At 46.4% G+C, this 20,412-nt stretch overlaps 1 protein-coding gene across 2 annotated transcripts in view; it reads right to left on the bottom strand.

Annotated features, from left to right (window-relative positions):
* ACSL1 (acyl-CoA synthetase long chain family member 1) overlaps positions 1–6,835 on the bottom strand; it is a 38,414-nt gene extending 31,579 nt beyond the window's left edge. The window contains exon 1 of one of the 2 annotated variants that reach the window (XM_080590161.1): positions 6,650–6,835. The gene's annotated coding sequence lies outside the window, so the exon portion shown is untranslated. Of the gene's footprint in view, positions 1–6,175; positions 6,344–6,649 lie in introns of those variants that run through there. The other variant, XM_080590159.1, reaches the window with a different exon arrangement.
* Positions 6,836–20,412: the final 13,577 nt, after the last annotated feature.

Raw genomic sequence — 20,412 nt, 5'->3', positions numbered from 1 at the left:
TCTTCATTTCTTTGACCAGTTGTTTGTAGAGCAATTTACAACAAAACATTCTTGAATTTCAGTTACATAACATACTCCACTGCTTACGCTTGTATTGAGGGAGACTCATTTATTACACCTTCTGCCTCATCAGCACAGAGAGACAAGATCAGGACAAAGTTCTCGGCAGAACGAAGCAATTCCTAGCTTTAACACTATCAACTAGGTCATATCAACTCTTTCTGTAGTTAAGATGAAGTCAGATGCAACAAGAACACTCACATTCATAAACACGCATGAATATGCCCTCTCAAAAAAGATGAGGTTTCAACGCCCTTCAGCCTTCTTTGATCCATCCCAGTAATTACTTGGCTTATGCTCCAATCATATCAGACATCCAAGGTCTTCCCCATGATCAAGGAGAAGAGTTTAAAGTCCACAAATGTCTTTTCAATTGAACTAGACCTGGCCTTCAGTCCTTTTCCTCGAGTAAGGGCCCAGCTAAGTCTACTTACTCAAGACAAGCAAAGCAGCCCAGCAAGGCTTCATACACTCCACTCACCTCTGTTACTTCCACCCCAAAGCACCAACTTACCCTTCCAATTATGCAGCCCACCCACACCTGGGCACTCCATAATTGCTACCTACGGACCTCCCCATTGTTAAGCTTCATTGAAGTTTTGCCCCCACCTTTCACCTCAGCCAACAGAAGACTAGAAGAGTGATAAGTAAGCTATTAACTCCAGCTGCACAGTCAGCATGAGCCATCCACTTGGAGAAGAGCACTTTGAACTACTTGGTGGTAGGACACTCAACACAGAGGCAGTTGTGCAAGGCCAACAAGATTCACCGAGACCAGTGGTTGTAGCTTCATGTTCTTTTCCAAAAACTCAGGTATTGAAATCGCTTCTTAACCAGATGGGGTCTGGACTGCAGGCAATGGACTGTGGAACTAGGTCCTACCGTGAGATGGTACGTGGTGGCTGACTGCAGGTCATGGCTGGAGACTCCAAGGAGGCAGATCCCAGGTGAGAAGCACCAGTCTCTGACACTCCGCTTGCTACTTGGGGCACAAGGGACAACATCTGAGCAGGTCAAAAGCCACATTCCTCAAAGCAACCAATAGACCTTGGCTGGTTTGGTTTTAGTTAAACTACACCAGGCAGATATGGGAAAGGGGTTCTAGTAACAGGGCAGAAGAACTACATCAGAGGTAATTACCTGTGCCCTGCAGAAACAGTGGTTTCCAAACCCAGCCCCTGAAAGCATCCCTCTACATTCATCGCATCGGTTCAGTCAGAGTTCTGCACAGCTCAGACAAAGCCAGCTCTCTTTGCACACACACGCGCATGTACACACACACCCCGCAGCACCCAGGGCTCATTCTTTATAGCACAGCCAGTATCTCAAGGCAACGACCCAAGTTGGCAGCACTCGGCCGTTCTTTGCTGCTCCTACTCTGGGCACACAATGGGCTATTTACAGAGGGCAGCAGCCTGCCCATTGTCTACCCGTGGCCAGACATGGTTCGAGTGCAACAGAAGAGAACAGGAGAGCAGCCGTCAGCTTCTTTACTGCAGAGAAAACAGCCCCAAGAGCCAATGGCCTCTTCCCCCCTGCCCTAACACTGAGGGCAGCGGGATGCCTGCACTGGTGGCTGGTGATAAAGGCAAGCTCCCCACACGGCCTGGAAGGAGCAGCCACGTTATTTCTGCGCTCTTACAGAGAGGAGGGCAGCTTCTCTTGCTGTTCCTCTAGCTGTGAGCGGTATGGCCCCAAGACATTTTCACTGTGAAAGGCTGGAAGAGGTTACCAGCCACCCATGTACCTTTTGGCTAGCCTCAGAGCTGTTGAGCAATTTGTTTGTTTTTCTTACTGCTACAGGTTACACCCCGGAGCTCCCAGTGTCCCCCTAATGCTCAAGTTTTTTTCCACTCATCCTTTAAAGATGAGCCAAGTGCAGAATCATACTCTAGCTTTAATGCAGAGTACGACAGGGTGCAACTAATAGCTTTGGCTACTGACAAAAGAAATCCTTGCCTGAATAGATACATAATCCTAATCTCATGGTGCAATTTACAATCAGCTTAAGTTTCAACCAGCCCAATCCTTCCCAGATGCATGCTCCTACAACCCTCTGCTGGCCAGGGATTCAGCTGGTGGTACACGCACACATGGGACATGGTCTAGCAAAACCAGCTTTCCTGGGTTAGTTCTGACGCTCGTTCTCAGCTAGACCAGCTCTCAGCTTGATGAGCAGATAGCCATTAGCTCCCAGAAGGAAACAAGACAGCCCAGCTGCCCCTCGGTTTCTCCAGCTGCAGAGCTGCACCTCAAGCATGTAACTCCAGACACCGCACACAAGGCCTCCCGGGATTCTCTCCCCCCTGCCCTGCAGTCAAGGCAGTAACTTGACTGAGGTCTTGCAACCACCTGTGTCAGAGCCAGCCGTACCCAGCAGGGAAACCACAAGCACCCTAAAGACACAAAGGAGCACAGGTAATTAAGACCTGGAGGAGATTTCTCAGATTAAGCCTCCTTTGACATAAATGCTGCAGCAAGGTGTGTTGCACGGTGCTCAGCATGGCGCTCAGCATGGCACATATAACATGCGAGTCTGGCCTTGGCCACAAAGGGCTCTCCCAAACAAGAGAAATACTGTTGAAATGTAACAGCGTCCCACCAACTACTCCACTCTCCTCCCCTATCCCCTTTTCTCCAATTAAAACAAACCTAAACATCACATCTTACTCAGAATCTCCCAACCAGGTTTCAGAGCTACTGAACCCTGCTTCTGAAGTAGTTGGCTGCCAAATTCGCTTTCCTGTAACAGCAATGAAGAAAGAATCAATAAGCTGTTAATGAGGAACCCATCCCACAGATGGGAACAAGCAGGTCCCTAATATTCACCCCTCGACACTTTGAGCCTCCCAGCTGCCTGCAGCCCCCCCAGTCTGGCTCTGAGCAAGCACAGGGCACCGTGCAGCGGTTCAGGTTGCCTCTGAGGGCTTTGTCCCTTCATCTGGAAGAAGGCAGATGGCTGGAGGGAAGCAGCCTGCCAGCTCTATTCAGCCCCACCAGGCAGGAGGGACAGGGTGACTCAGTAAGCTGCAGCTGAAGCAGTGAGGACTTGTTGCAACCTTGAAGCACTGCATCTGACAGGGATGCGTCAAGGCTCTGTCCCCCACTGACAGGCAAAGTCACAGCCCTGTCCTCAGCCCTTTGGCCGCAGCCCTCCTACAATCAAACGGAACAACACCTGGATTCTTGCCTCTTACTGAGGCCCAACAAGTAATCTGAGTGCACACCAGCGAGGTCACTGGAGTTCACTCCAGTTCAGAAGCCAAGTGGATTCCTGTCATGTGGCTCGATCGATGTCTTTTGTGCAGTTAGCACCCTTCAGCAGCACTTGGTAACACCACGCTAAAGAAATCAGTACTTCCCACTGAAGCCTGTGAGACCATGACCAATTTGAAGTGTTCCCATTGATTGGCACCTATATACACACAGCAGCCACTAAAAGTCTTACCAGTTTATCCTCTTCAATGAGGAATAAAAATGCTTACAAACATCTACTTTGAAGCCTAAATTACTTTCTCCCTTTAGAACTGCATCCCTACAACTCTGGCTAGCATCGTGACACTCCCCTGTTAATTTATCTCAGCCCAAACACAGAGCAGATGACAATCACCCCACAGAGGGGACTGCCCTGAGCTGGCAGCTTTCTGGTGGCACTAACAGCTTGAGTAGCTTGTGCCAACTTATTCATGCTACTTGTTCCGGGAAAGTCCTGTGTGTACCTCAAGGTAACATATGCTTCCAGTACTCACCTGAGACCACGCAACAGTGAGTTTCTTACTCATGCTTCGGTCACCTGACAGCCATAGCAAAGGGTAACCTGGGTCAGGCATACTTCAGCCGTGGTGCATCACACCAGTGTTTACATTCAGAAGAATGTCTAAAAGAGTGTAACCCACAGCACTGAGGCCAGACAGATCAGTAAGTACTTACTAGAAGCAACTAATTCACCCGAGTGCTCTCCCAACACTAGCACCATAGGAAAGCTATGGCAAACCAAGCAGCCCCCCCCTTGGCACCAGGTATTAAGGTCCCCCTTTATCTCCTCCAAAGGGGCTTTTCTTTTCCAGGAAACTCACCCCTCCTCACCAGCCTATTAATGCAGCCCAACTGCAGAGACCAAGTTGCCAAAAACAAGGCACATGCAGTATCAAGCTAAAAAGCTTAAGAGTTCTAGGTTTACTGACTGCAATTCATATAAGAAGCCAGAAGTCCTTTTCTGGAAACAGCTTGCTGCCACAGGACATCATACATTTCTGCTATAAGCCTCAAATAAGAAAGTCCAGCAATAAGAAAGAGCTTTTTTCCTCCTCTCTATCAAACTATAGAAGCAGTTTTCAGTCAATGCTGGACAAACTACCGGTACTAAGGTTCAATTAACCAAAGTGAGTATTTTACTATTGTATTTTGCCCTCTGTAGATGACTAACTCCAAAAACAGGAGGCAGCAAGAGAGCAGAAGCCTGTGTGTTACCAGGAGTCAGGCAGGACCTGCAGAAGAGCGAGCCCCCCCACCTGCAGGCAGGGTTCAGGCTGCTGCCTGCAAAGGTCAGCACTGTTCAGCAGCCCTTCCCTCAGCCACACAGCACGAGGAACTCCCACACAAAGTCCTGTACCTACAGACAAGCCATCTCCCCTCTTATTTGTGAGGATTTCTGGGGAGTTACCACTGATTATATTTTAAACAAAATATTTTGTGTACTTTCCACTTGTAGTTTAGCACACCACAGAAGTAGAATAAGGCAGCCAATCTTTGCATCACTCCACCAGAAGCCCAATTTACCAAGCACTGTACTCCCTTGGGCCAGAACCTCTCCCTCTGCTGCACATTTGAAATCCGGTGCCATTAGCCTTTGAGTCTACCCATTCCAGTCATCTGCATTATCAAGACTTGTACAAAATAAATAGAAAAAACAAAACAAACAAAGCCACTATTGTATTCTATTGCTCACACTAGCTTAAGTGTCTTCTTGTAGGGGAAATAGAAAGAGTTTACGCCTCCCCACTGGAGATTAACACACTCAGGTCTGAAAAGTATATGATCTACCTCCTCCAAAAATCCAATGCAGCATTAATTTGCAGTGGAGCACATCAGGTAGGAGTCAGCTACAGAGGCTTTACTCAAAGAAACAGGAGAGTTACTTACCCAGGTAACTATTTTGAAGAGTTTTCTTTCCTTCCATTTGAATTGCTGGTTTTATTTCTCCACTGATACAGATACCGACCTTGTATTTGCCCTTGACATGAAAGGCTACTCAGGGGCAGGCTTCTCAAGAACTGATGACCTACTTCCAACCTCAAGCTGGGAGATTTGTAGTTGTAAAACAGTATCTACCAAATTTAGAAGCAGCGTTTTGATTCAACACAATCACTGCAGCCCCCAGAATAGGCTAAGGCCAGTTGCTCAAGACCTTGAATTGAGTACACTACACAAAACAGATAATTGTAACTACAAGCTTTTAATCCAACCCCCCAATCATTTCTGTATTGCAATATAAATACGCTTGATATCTTTCTGTTTCAGAGAATCAGCCAACAGCAGTACAGCTCCATGAGGATCTCCGTATTTCATTTATCCTCATTAGATGTTACTGGTGATAAGAGAAAAGAAAGGTGTTTTTCCCCTAAGCTCAATGCCTTCTTGATCCGAGAAATCTGAGCTGAATCTCTTGATCTGAGAAACCTCAGCCCTCAAGCCAGAGCACATTCCCAAGCACAGAGGTGCGAATATAAAAGCTCCCAAGCAGGCTGAGGAGACGGCACTGCTCCCTGCAAAGCAACGTGGCCAAAAAGCCTGCTTACACCACGCAGAATAATTTTGCCTAGGCACAAGTATAAAAGCACAGGGCTTCAGGAGCAGTTAGTTTAGATGTCACTATTTCCTGTCACAGGACAGGACCATCATTTCTCTGACACTAACCCAACGGAGGCAAGTCTTTAGGCAGATTGCTCGGTCCAGAAGCGTTTTGGTAATACCCCAGACAGCTCACAGGCTTGCCCTTTAGAAATTTAGAAGGCTCCCAGGGTTGCGATTCCTGTTCAACAGGAACAACAAACGCGTGCACCTCGGAACAAAAGCATCGCTGAACTCGGATAAACCCCCAGCTCCGTATCCCTACCTAGCGGGGGGCAGGCGGCCTGCGGACTCCCAGCCCCTCAGCCTTCCATTTTAGGCCGGTTCACCTCACGCCACGCTTCCACACGCGCTTTAAAAAAAATAAATAAACAGATGCTGCTTCAACAACACGCTGTATCCGAGAGCAGCCTCCTCGGGTCCAGCGAGGCAAGGTCCGGCACCCAGACGCTGAAACCCCCAGCCCGGCAGGGCCGGGGGAGGCAAACAGGGCTCCGGGGGCAGCCTGCGCTGCACCACAGCTGGCAGCAGGCCGGGCACCGCTCCTGTGCCCGCCGCAGCCCGGCTGACAGCCGGCCAAGCAGGCCGCCCGGCCCCGGGGCTGCGGGCAGGTCGAGGCGGCGGCCCCGGCAGGCCCCGGCCCGGCCCTGACAGCCGCCGGCACCCTCCCGGCACCCTCCCGGCACCCTCGCCCCCGTCCCCCTGGTGGTGGCGGCGGATCCCCCCGAGCCCCCCTCACCTCCCAGCGGCGGCACGGCGGAGCAGGGCTATGCGCGGCTTCCCCCGGCGCCGCCCTATTTAAGCGGAGCACGGCGGGAGCGGCGGGTGCGTGTGGCGAGCCCGCCTCCTCCGCCCTCACCGCCCCCTGCCGCCGCCGCACAGAGGGCGAGAGGGCCCGCACCGCCTCCTGCGCGGGGCCTGCGGCTGTCCCGGCCCCTCACGGCCCCTCAGGGCCAGCCCCGGTCCCTCAGGGACGGCTCCGGCGCCTCACGGCCGGCCCCGGTCCCCCGCAGGCAGCGGGGACAGGCCGGCAGTCGGTCGCCTTGTCTCTCCCTCCCTGTGGGGTTCAGCCCTCTCACTTCATCCCCCTAAATTCAAGGAGCCCCAATGAGCCGCCTTGTTCCTCCTTTGCCTGCTCGCTCGCGGGATTTGGAGGTGCAGGGTGCAGCCCTTTATACCTTACAAAGCCAAGGCGACAGCTTGTGAGGGAAACTTTTCCTCCCAGCTGTACAAAAGCCGTCTGCATCCAGTACAAGTATGCTGAAAAGATGCACGTTTCATGATAAAAGCGGATAATGAACTCATTGCAACCCCAAGAACCATATGTTACCAACCACTAGATTTTGCTTGTGAGGGGACTGCAGATTTGAGGCGTGCTGTGACAAAACAGAGGAACTTGGAGTTGTTTCAGCCGCCCTCTGAAAGTCAAGTTACCTTGCTGTGGTTTGGCTGTGTGCTTCACTGGCCCGTTTCGTTTGTAAATCATCAACCCAAATCTCAAAGTTCTGCCATATCGTACACACTGAATAGTGCCATGGGTTTCAGCCTCCTCTGTTTCATGGTTTTTTTGTTACCTTAAGTGTCAGCTAAGACTATACACATTCACATACATGTATAATATTTTGTAAAGTATAGGAGGTACTTTTATTTTACATACAGACAACCACTCTTTTTTAGTTTCTACTGGAGCATACCAGGTGTAGGACTTGCCATGAAATCTAAATGCTACCAAAGGCCCAGAGCCTATACTCCCTTCTCAGCACAAAGGAGGAGCGCACTTGTGCATGTACTGATAGTCCCCGATTAACTGCACTCGGGTCACATTGTGGAGGGTCTCACAAATGCAAAATAGATTCCTTTCACCTGAAAGGAAATGGGGACATGTCATCCAGGAGTGCATCTAAGTCACATCAGCTGCTAATGGGCATGAAGTCCACAGTGCAACTAAAGCCCCAAGGCACGGACAGCATGGACATCAGCTATCTGGAACAGCTGCACTCCGCTCGTTTGTCCCTGTTGCACCATACTTCTTGCTCGTGTAGACAGAGCCAGCCTCTGCCGTTTGATTTTTGCATCATGTCCTTAGTTTTGGATGAAGGCAACAATCAAGTGATGTAGAAATAGACCATCTCAGGCACTGGTGACTTTTTTGCTCCCTGAATGCTTCCATCTGCCAACCAACAAAACTTACTATGATTTTATCTGCTATGCAAATTAATCCTTTGTTATCACATTCTTCTCCACATCTGGGTCTCAAAAGGACACAAACCACATTTTTAGCCCTCGTAGAGAAACTTAAGTGAACCTACTTTTGCCTTGTCTCCACTGGAAAGAGTATTTCTAGGAGGTGTATGTCTGTGTGTCTGTCTCTCTCTATCACTTGCATGTACCCTTTTGTGATTCCTGTCATCAATATGGAAGTGCAAAACTGCCAGCAATTTGAGTATGTGTCTCAGTAATTTGACACTCACTGGATTATCCATCCAGGGACCCCATTACTCTCTGAAATTGGCTTTTTCCAAATCTAGTCTCAACCAAATTACTTAGAAAAACATGTAAATAAATCAGGGAAGCTGTATGTAAATAAAATCCATAATAAAATGTTGGGCTATCTTATACAGCGGAGCTAAAAAAAACTGGCTCCTGTGGATGAGAGTATTCCAGTTTGTGCCCATTGCCTCTTGCTCTTTCACTGAGCACCACTGAGAAGAATCTGCCTCCATCTTCTTGCCATGCCTGCTATAAACACTTACGCACACTGACAAGACGTGTCTCCATCCCAAGGTTTTCCTTCTTGAGATTAGGCATTACAGCTTGCTCAGCCTCTCCCTGCACAACAAACATCTCTCTTGCACTGGGGAGCCCAGGCTGGACCCAGCACTCCAGCTGTGGCCTCACCAGTACTGATATAATAATACTGATAATGAAGTACTGCTCTTACATACATATGTTAGCTATCATTGATGAAGTAAATTAAGCACCTGGCAGAAAAATCACTTAGCTGCATTCTTTTCAATTTGATTTACAGGGTATGCACATCACTGTACTGAATCAGCCTCTCCTCTTTGAGAGCCATCCCAAGTGCATCATTTATATACAACATAAACTGTCTAGCCTTCTACCGTACTCTATCTGCATCTGCTTACACTTGCTTGAAATATCAAGAGAAGAAAAAACAAAGATATGTCTTGCAAATAAGCACTTCAAGATGTCTAGCATATATTGCAGTTAAAAGCCATGAGCTACTGAATCCTCAGAACAGGCATAGCTCCTTATGTCTTTTCAGCTCTCTCTGTAGTGGGAAATGGAATAATTTCCATTTTGCATTTGTAACTGTTTTATACACTTGGGAAAGAGATTATAAATCCAGACAGCAATTGCCAGGGAGCAGGAAGAAGGAGTGGGATCCCTCTGTGATGGAGAATGAGTGAGGAGCCATGGGGGACTCCAGCAGAGGCGATGCCCCCTTTGCAGTCCCAGAGCAGCAGGGCAGGTGGCAATGACCAGTTCTTCCGACAGCTCCGGGAAGGTGAAATGACGAGGACTCTTGGGGCTCTGGGTAAAGCCCTGCGTGGACCCAGCCCAAACTGTGCTTCAGTCCCACTTGCTCCCTTACCTTACATAGGCACTCCTCAGCTTAGAAACACAGGTGTAAGGAAGTCATGAATTTAATGAGTTCTGTGAAATACAAGTCTTCTGAACAATGAGATACTGAACCAGGAAAACAGGGTGTTTCTGAAATCCTCTGTATAAAAGCCGAGAAAAATAACTGCAAAACTTCTATGGCATACCAGAAAAGAGACGTGATATATATGTGCATACATGCACACTCAAATATATAGAGAGAGGATATTTGGGGAAACCAAATAGAAACATAGCTAGAAAGCCAACTTAAAATGGCAAACACATGTTTTTAAATATGTAATTACTTTGCTGGGTTTCAAGGTTTTTGTGTTTTTCTTTTCAAACACAGAATGGATTTTTCAGCTACTACGCCTTCCACTTTCTTTTACTGTCTTTGTTTATCAAATATTACTCCTTCTCCTGCCCCTCTTTCCCCTTTAAGAAAAATATATAGCTTATGGGTTGGGATCTTCTGATGGCCAGCAGCTGGCATGAGTTGCCAAAGCTCCCCCTCAGAACACAGGACCTGCCCTTTCCACAGCAGTAGAGTCAGTGGGAATCCCCCAAATAGGAAGGAGATGGCAGGCTCTTGTGGAAATGGCATTTGTCACGTAAAAAGAAGACGACCTGGCCATAACTGATTCAGCTTGCTTATGTCAGGCTACCAAAAATGTTATTTCCTCAAATGACAAGGTGTGATGTAATGGCATAGGACTGGAAAAAACAGCATAAACAGCAGCAGATTCAATTGTGCCAAAGCCAGTTCATTTGCCACCGGTTCTTCTTCTCTGAGCTTTTGTTCACATGCTGCATTTTTCCCCCTCCCTCCTCCAAGCTGTACGTAATCCCAAATTTACTACTTGCCTTATCTGAACCAGCAACGTGAAGCCTTTCAAATCTGAGTTTTTTTACATGAAAGCTCAAACATAAGAAAGATGTTCTGCTGCTTGCTTATGGCAGGGTAATACAAACAAGCCAAGTGTGCCTGTTTGTTAACTTTTCCTCTTATAAAATTTATTTCCCAATGACTGTTCCTCTTTCTATCTCTTTGAGTGCTGAAGGCACCACACAAAGGAGGTAAAAGGTTGCATTCTTTACTTCTAAAATCTACTTGAGAACAGAAGTTACAACGTGTGAAGGTACACTACCGAAACATATAAACTGATAATAATGCAGTCTGCTTAACTGAATATTAAGTAAAATATTACACAGAGATAAACAGAGCAAGAAAGCGTAGAAGTTAAATATTTATTATGTCTAAACTCCAGCTGAAAAATGAAGCGTCTGTGTCAAAAAATAAATGACCGTCTCAGGAATATATCCTGAGCACAATCCTTTCTGGCTGACAAAAAGAGTGAATTGTTTTATTTGGTACAGGCTACAGTTCGCCAGAATATGTTTAACACAAAAAAGAACAGCAGTGCCCAAAGCAGTGCAAGACTACAGCATACTGAAAGTCCCTCGCCAGATCCAACCTCCAAGCACCCGGTGTGTTTTCACGTCCTTCCCACACCCGCAATAACTGTTGCAAGGAGCCCTGGAGCACAAGTGCAAGTTCAGCCCCAAAAGCAAGCAAGAAACATCTGCTTGTAAAGAATGTCTGGGGCAAGGTGTGTCCCCATCCCCAAGCCTGCTGGCTCAGCAGTGCACTCCACCAGGGCAAGGGCTTGTTTGGACCCCTTCAACTCCATGCTAGCACCTACGGGGTCCCAAAGGGGAATATATAAAGAATTAATGAGAACATCGCCCTTTCTAAAAGCCAAAAAGCTCGTATATAGTGATTGTGACATTTTGTTTTTAAGTTAGTGCCTATTATTCAAAAAAAGTTTCAATAAGCCTGCAGACACCAGTGGGAGACGATGGGAGAGCGGGGCTGATGGATCCCCAGCTGCACAACTCCAGCAAAGCGAAACAACTCACAGGAGCCACCTGCGTGAGCCACTACCTATAAAAAGGCACTGAAACACCAGCTTCCAAATACACCTTGTGACCCGTGTGTGAAGTAAGCCATGCTGAGCCCCGTGGCAGCACACTGCAGAAAGCCTGCCTGCCCTGTGTGGGTGCCTGGGAGCTGGGGACCAAGCACAGCACACGTGCATCAGCAGCTGGAGCAGCTCAGGCTTTATCTCCTTGGCCACAGGGCCGAGGTTGCATACTCCTTCACGCTCTGCAAGGTTGTGTTGAGAAAGGGTGACGGCAAGAGCCAACTCACAGGTTAACGTCGTGGGGAAGAGGAGCCTTGGGAATATTTTTAATTAAAGATGTGGATAAGATCAGCACGGCCAACATACACCCCACTAAAGTATTCCACAACCAGGTGCGTAAGTAAACTACATCTTCAGTTGGGATAAAAGCCAGCCCAGGGATTAAAGCAGCATCTTGTCAAGGCTCTTCATCATAAATTACCTGTATTGTCTCTTGCAATGGGTGGAAACAATTCCACCCTCTCTCTGTGATGATGTGAGTCACTGAGTTATGCTGTGCAGTAAAACAAATAGGTCTGGCTTTGGATAACAAACCTTCCTATCCAAGCTCCCTTTTAAAGGAAATGGACATGGGAAACAGGCTAAATATACCTCTCCCTGGTAAAACATTGTTAATACGCAGAAAATAATTGTTGTATTCTATCAGGAAACCACCAAAATCAAACGACACCTTGAGCATATACCCAGTTTTCCACAGAAAAGAGCTACTGGGTATTGGCAGTTTCCCAGCTGGTGAGCACTGGATAGCATGCAGCCTGGCATCATGCATGGACCCAAGCTTTAGAGACAAAACACTGAGTAGCTCTTCAAAATTGTTTCCTTACCCTGTTCCTGAACAGCAAAAGTGGGTCAAATCATCCCTTCTGACCTGGTGTTTTCCCATCCTATCCCATCCCGTCCCATCCCAGTGCTGACACTTACAACCCCAGCTACCCACCTCAGAGACCTCACTTTCCCATACCCTGATCTTCCGTGGCTCCGACCATGTCCTGTCGTCAGCCTCCTCCTGCATCATTTCACGCAGCACCCCAGAGGGAGACTTGTTATGGGATGCTGCAGCCTCTGCCCCACACAGGAGCGCATTAACCTCTGCAAGCTGTCCTCCCTAACCAGTGTGCAAGCTCCTGCCCAGCGGCACATGCACGGGGTTGCTTCCTTTCTCCTACCCTACACAATCTAAGAGGCTGCGCATCAGTGGTCACTCCAGAGAAATGACTTGGTGAAGATACGGTGGTCAACACTGACTCAAAATGGTGAGATCCGGATGGCACAGGTGCAGAAAAATCCCTCTGTCTTACACAGAGAAGGGGCTGGAGGAACATTTTAGAGCCATTTCATGTAAAAAACTTCTTGCTGTTTTAAAACTTTATTGTTTGAAGATTTTTTTTTTTTTTATGTCACATTTGTGGACACCTGCACATTGGTCCTTAAAAAAACCTTATTTTCCAAAATATCTGACTAGCAACAAACATTAATAGAGACAAAGAAACCTAAATTCCCCTGTGTCTAAAATAAGTTATTTCCTTATCTTTTGTGCTATGCAACAGCAGCAGATCTTATTTCAAGGTTGTTTAACCTGTGTGAAAACACAAATTTTGTACGGCTATATCTCTTACATACTTCTGAGGTTTTAATTCAAATACTCTCCAAAAAAAATCACTTGTACAAACAGGTGTTTGAAAGGAGGATAACAGCTACACAGCTTATCTGAAAGAAGAAAAAATGTAGTGCCTCAGTGGCTGGAGCCAGGTTGGGCCCAGGAGGACCAACGTGGGGCTGAAACAGATAGGGTGAGCTGGAAATGAGCTACGTTTGCACAGGACCACATGGGGTCTTAGTGCTAACTGGCCCAGAAGGACCCATTTCACAGCCCAGAATTTCCCTTCTTTTGGTACTCTGACAGATGAGGGACAGCGCAAGGCAGAATCCCATTGGCAGTGTGGAACCACTGTGCTGCTTGTCTGGGTGGCTTTTCCTAAAGCCAAGGCTCCACGTTCTCCCTCAGCATTAAACACACCTGACCGGCTATCTCCTAGTGAGGCTGAATGGCCTTTTCAGCAGGAAAAATGAATGAATAAGATTTAAAGTTCATCATCCATTTGGATATTTCTTCCACATCCAGTTTCTTTTACTACAGAGTTCAACACTCAAAAAAAAAAAGCGTCAAGAGCCAGCCTGTCACATATCTCGCCCAGCAGGGTCACCTGTGACAGAATATTCAACATTTGTCAATAAATCCTCTCGTCCTCTTCTAACAAAAGGAAAACGGTATGGCTCAGCAACACACACACAAGTTTCCCTTGCAAGGGTCCACGTTTCCCCCTGAACGTGCCCTCCTGTAGGAGCTAGGTCAGGATCTCAGCACTGTGCTCCCCTGTGCCCCACAGGGTGAAGTCCCGTACTTGCTCCAACCGAGAGTAACATTTGCAATGATTTCAACAGGACTACTCCTGGGGTGCATGACCTATAGCAAGATCCATTATCAGTGAGTCACTAGCAGAACAGGGACAGGCACCCAAGCATGTGCCACATGAAGTGCTTAATTTTAAGCTGCCACTTTTGCTCCAGGCACAAAGAAGGGTTTATGTCCAGGAGTTTTCCATTTTTCCAGCTATAAAAGTTTTTCTAAGAAAAAAGTCTATCCTTTTGGTGAATTAGGGGCATATCTAGCTCTGCACTCAAAAAGTTTGAAAAAAAATCAGAAGCAGTTTTGATTTAACATGAGTTCACTTGTCTCCCACCAGTACTACAGCACTGCAGTGCTTCCACATCAATGGCTTATTTTAAACTGTTAGGCTGATCATCATTCTTAGCCACGCAGCATTCATTCACACCGACATTTCACAATGCCCACCATGTCTTCCTATTTCCTCTTCTCTCATTCCTAAACTTATTTCCCTGTGTCTCCTGACACACATAACCCTCTTAGTCACCCGATAACAAGGTGACCTGAAGACAAATATCCAGCCTTACTGGATACTTCCTACTGGTTTTGTCATTTATTTGGCCAGTATTAAACTACAAGAAGAGACATTTACTTGGTTATCTTACTTGTTCCGTTATTTTTCAGCATCCATTTGCTTCATCTCTGCTTCTCTAAATTTTCTGTTGAGTGATCTTTTATCCCCCTTCATTAGTTTGCATAGCGGCACCTCAATATCATACCCAGGTTTCCTCAGCACTGGTTTTTCTTCAATGCTTTTATGACATTTGAGTCTTGCTTTTTGTTGTAAGAATTGATAAAGACGACAGTCCATGCCCCTCTTGAGCTTCTAGGTATTGTTTAAGGAAACAGAGCCAGAGTAAATTAATATTATAAATACGTTTGAAGAGAAATCATACAACTGATGAATTTTAAAGGGTAATTCAACCTCTGCTCATTGCACTGCCTGCAGTGTCAGCTCGGGGTAAGGGTACTTCGGGATGCAGGCGCCTTGGGGTGGCACTTGCAAGGCCGGCAGGCGGGGGCTGGTGGTAGCAATGACAATAGGTGACAAACGGGGTTCTTGTGCCAGTCACAAGCATTTCTTATACTCCAAAACTGCCGCCGGGCTCTATTTTCTTCTCCACGGAGAGGTCAGCGCTGGCTCTCGTGCACTGGCACACATTGCTTTTGTGTAAAAAGGGCAACAGGTGGCAATGCTCGCCCCAAGGTCACAGGGAAATACGTCTGCTGGTCACGTAGGTGGCCAGCAAACATAAAACCCCGTTCGCGTTCTCATCTCACCTATGTGACAGGCAGCAGGTACTGTGCTAGGTGGAGTTGCGGCTCTCATAATATGAGGATTTGCTGACAGAATTTCAAAAAACACACATTTGGGGAAGATGTTTTTTTTAGCTTTTATTCGCTTGAAGTGAACACAGAGAATAAGGACCCGGGGACATTAGTGTGCAGTGCTGACAACATTAGGGAAAAAAAAAGAAAAGCGAGATTAAAATAGACTTGCAGCTGAAATTGTTCGTGGTTGAAACATATGATTCGGCACAAATCATTGAGGAATGCAGCAGAAAGCAGCTTGGCCTGACTTAGTTGTGATGAACTGAAAACTACCTAATCAGCACAGATAGGGCAGCTTTTGCTCACTCGTTTTTGTGCTTGTGTTACCAACGGCACACCTACCAGGTTAAACAGGGCTCTTTTTACTAAAAGCAGCGTGTGTTGGCTAGGTGCCAGCACTCCCTCGAGCTAACCCCCAGACTTCCCAGCGCATCTCAGCTGTGGTAAAAATCTCTGCATCCTACTGCTTCTCCTCTGGGACCTGACATTAAAAAACTGCAAATGTGCTCTTTCACGTTACAAGAGTGCATATGCAAACTTCCCTCTGCCCTCTCTGCATAATGCACCTCAACGGGCATTATCATACGGAGGTAACCTTTAGATAACAATTTAGAGATTAGCTGTTAACATAACAGATAACAGAAAAAAAACAACCCAAGAGCTAGCAACCTGTCCAGAAAGTGGGATAATATTTCCCACCTCGTATCAATTCCTTTATTCTCAGTGTGGGCACAGCTCCACGCTGCCTTCAGCTGCAGCGCCCACCCTGCACAGCCTCACGCTGTGCACATCCTTCGAGCTGGAGCGGAAAGGAGAGCAATGTCACACCGCCTGCATCCTCTGCAAGTCCCTCCAACCGAGCACAGGCTTGTCTTGATCTGTCAGTGGGAACTGCTGAAGCCAAAAGGTAACTTTTTTTTAACATTTTAAAAACGTGAGTTCATTCATTTTCATTCAGTTTACTCGATATTCTCTTTTTTTCTGTTCAAAGGCTTGGAGAATGCAACTTCCTCCCCACTCTTATCTAAGCACAGAAGAAAATCTTTTCAAAACCCAGGCTATAAAGCCCAGAGCAGCCCTTCACAAACTATGCTGAGTTATCAGAGGTCTGGCTCTCATAGGGACGAAAGGACCTTTATCACATTCCCAGAAAGCAGTGTCGGGCATGGTTTTGCCCATGCAGAAAGTTTTTCCTCCCACTCTGATCTCATGGGGAATGCCACAGAAATCTGCCAGCGTCCATCAGCCTCATGAAATCATTTATAACATGGAGTAAAAACTACAGCTTCCTAAACTTCAGGAAATTCTGCCCAGCCAAAGCAAGGCAACAGATGTTTCCTGAAATTTGTCATCACCTACTCTAGCATAGGGTTGCTACCCTAAGGACATTTCTGACAGGTTAATTTGATAAGAACTGTGAAATGGAAGTACGAAGATGGAATAAAAATGCAGAGATCACCTTCAGCCTTTTTCAACAAGACCACACTAGGCCACGTACAGTAATGGGCTCCTCATTATCACTACAATAACTAGTAAGAACTCGATTTTTTTTTCATGTGACAATGCACATGAATACTGGTGCTAGCTAATAGCCTTGTTCAGCTTCTTCTGGAGGTGATGAAAATCTCTCCCTTAGCTTCAACAGAGACTAGATTAGGATATAAATAATTCACAGTGGGAGCAGTGTATTGCCTGGAAGATCTATTGCTGCTTAGTGGGGTTTTATCTAAAGTAAGATGGCACCCATTTTCCACGCTGGTAGTTATATGTACTCTTTGTACAATCAGATATTAAATGCACCTATAATTTAAGAACGTTTATGTCTTAAAAGGTAAGTTCTCCAGTAAGTGAAAAATTCACCGCCACATCCAGAAACGATTCCCACAGTTTTACAGTGCCAATGCAAATGGGTATAAACAAAGTTTCTCTGACGATTTAAAGACTTCAGGTATCCGTACTCTTCGTGACAAAAGCAATTTCTCAAGGACGAGCTATTATTGAGCTTTTCCAGTGGTAGAGCACATATAACTTTATGTTCTTCCCACATTAAGCCCATATGATTGAATGTTCCTTACATACACGAGTTCATGCATGTACACACACACATACGTATACACAGGAACTTGTCTGGACCCCAGCAGAAACGGTGCGGAAGAAGCAGATTTGCGAAGACCAGCCAAGCAGGGACTTTGCAACAGGACATGCGGATGGGAAAGGGCCTCCTCACCAACCTGGGCAGGCTCTGGCCAGAAAATGAGCACTCTAACTCCTGGGAAGCAGAACTCTATAGACACTTTTGTGGGGGGTGGTTTTGACTCATGTGAGACCACAACTGTAGAAGTAATTAAATATTTAATTATCCTTAAGTAGAAAAACAAAACGAATTTAAAATGAAAGGTCAAAAATACTGTTTCAAATTAATAGGAAGTTACTTGTATCTTTCATAAAACACTCCAATTTTAAAATGTATTTAATTACTTCTGTGCATTGAAATATTTCACAAATGATTCCCAGTCGAACAGACACAAGCTAAGTTTTGGTGCTCAGTACCTCAGTGAGCCTGACATTCTAGCCCTACTTCCACTGAAACCCCAAACAAATTTTCCCTGGCTTTCAACACAGCAAGGTTTGGTAAAAAGACAGGCCATCTCCAACCTGCTTAATATTTTCTCTTTCAGCCAGCAACTCGAAATCTTAAAACCCTAACAAAAAAAAAAAAAAAAAAGTTCATTCTTCCTCCTTCCTTTTGGACACCCTCATTAGCTCAATGTACATTTGCTCATTCTTCCAGTAACTTTCTGGCACAAAAGTGTTCCAGCTTCTTAGTTAGGGAAAGTTTTTGTTTGGTTGGTTTTTTGTTTGTTTTCAATAAAACCTCATGTTGGGATCTGTTTTTTTTTCTTGGAAAGCGGGAAGAGGGCCAAGAGTGAGAAGATGCGGTCAGTAGGGAAAATGGAGGGGGATTTGCAGCCCCGTTAAATTCCCCTTTCTTCCCCAGCAGTTAAATTTCTGTCCAGCTTCCTTCTACACAGAAAAATTGATTCTTTTCCAAAGCAAGCAAATGGATTTTATTTCAGTCCTTCAGGTCATAGCAAGGCACTTGCTTGGGTATATTAGTCAGGATTAGTAATTCTCTTCCCTGTTCGCAAGTATTAGAAATAAATTTAGCACTCATATGCTCTGTTTCAGGACTGTTGTGAAACTTTCATTTTCAATATGATTCCAGCTTCTAGACCGTCATGTTCCTTTATCTGTTTTATTCATTCACAACTTGTGTGCCTGCGCTTGAGGCAGACTTATTTAGAAAGCACCGTGTATTTAATAATATTAAGCCTTCTACAAATTTCACAAGTGACAAGAATAGTTGGGTTGAGTGGAAAGAAACAAAATGTTAAACCAATATCCAAGTTTGTCAAATGACCCCAAAGGTGGGGAATATTCTCGTTTATAAGGACGCCACCTGAAAGTACATAGTGCAAATGAAATTCAGAAAGATTAAGGAGTGATGTTTAATCAAAAGGTCTCTGCACAACTTGGAAGCATGCTGTTGGCAATCTTACCCTGACTGAACAGGCTCGCAAATAAGCGTGGTACATAGAGACTATGCAGCTTATCAGTGTTTTAACATCATAACTAAAGCACCAGGCACCTAAGGGTACACCTATCCCAAACTTCTGCAAGCTATTTGTCATCATAATACGGGAGTGCTTTCCAGGCAACAGCAAAACCTTTGGATTGTGAATAGGAAGATCTTGTCAGGGCAAACACATTACTTACTGAGCATTTGTTTTAATGTCTTAATCATTGCTTACTAATTTGTTTTTTGTTCCAGGAGGGGTCTGTGTTTCGGCACCCTGCGCACCGCTCTCACACCACGGCCACGCTTCCCAGGAGGAGCCTGGTCCCCTGCCACACAGCTGTCCCAGGACAGCTATGCCACATGTCCCACACCAGGACAACGGGGCAGTCCCCAGGTTAATGTTTGTTCTATAGCATTAGAAAAGATCAGGGCTATACATTTCCCCGTAGTATCTTGGTATCTGTGGACCCAGCTGAAAGAGGCAGAGTATAAAGCAACATTTAATGGAGGCTCCTGTAGGGGGCTATGTTAGGTAACCAATAACAGGGCAGATCTGACACTGGCACTGCCGGGTAACCCCAGGCTGAATAAAAGCAAGCCAGCAAGGACTTTTGACACCAACACATTGGGTTACTTAAAAGCATCCACTTACTCTGCAACAGGGTAGCAGGGTCCCCTGGAGGGCCACTATCACATCTGGACTGGGAAGCTCTCCCACAGTGGCTCTCAGGAGCACGGCTGCCAGCCAGGAGGGAGAAATCACAAATGACAGCTCTCAAGTGCAGCTGCTGGGTTAAGCCAGGTTAAAAGGAAAGAAAACCAAGGACTTTCTGCAAGCTAGGGAAAGTCATCGTTCTCGTGACAAAGCCTCCATCCCGAACCGTATTACGGAGGTTGGAGGATGAACCCCAGCCCAAGGAAACTTCCCAGAAGCTTTCCATTCAGGCTGCCCAAGCCCTGCAGGCAGCTCGTATCCATCCTCACATGGTGCAGTAAAACACAGGAACCGTAGGTATGAAGTGAGTAAAAACTACCCACATGAATAAGCACTACAGAGATATCCCTGGGCTGGTGCTATCAGTGGTACAGGGCGATAAGAGGGTTGGCAAGCGTAGCCCGGAGCTGACACTCCACTTAAACAGACAAACCAGTCCAGATGGCTTTGAATAGCTGCCTATCCAGCGTTGTTCCACAGAACAAGCACGACCTGAGGAGCCCAGCGGACGCAGCTCCCTCTCTGCAGTCGCTAGGAGCTGGAGAGGTAGCACGGCTCAGCCTCCAGTGGCCATTTGTCACCTTGTCACAGCAGGACAGGGCTCAGCTCTTCAGGCAATGTTACTTATCAGTTTCTGTGCCCCACGTAGCAAGCTATGCATGAGCTGAGCATGGATTACCTGCAAGTGAGGAGCAGCAGATGGGTGATCAGCACAGACGTGCCTTTGCTTCAAGTTTCAAGCCAGCAGCACTGTGCTCACCTGGAGTGCTGTTCGCCACCCATTATTACTATTAGAAGATGGGGAGGTGGTTATTGCTAT

Source organism: Anser brachyrhynchus, assembly GCF_964034855.1.
Source record: "Anser brachyrhynchus genome assembly, chromosome: 4".
In the NCBI taxonomy this organism is placed as follows: Eukaryota; Metazoa; Chordata; class Aves; order Anseriformes; family Anatidae; genus Anser; species Anser brachyrhynchus.
The sequence above is the reverse complement of the archived record's forward strand: the minus strand, read 5'-3'. Positions and strand labels throughout refer to the sequence as shown.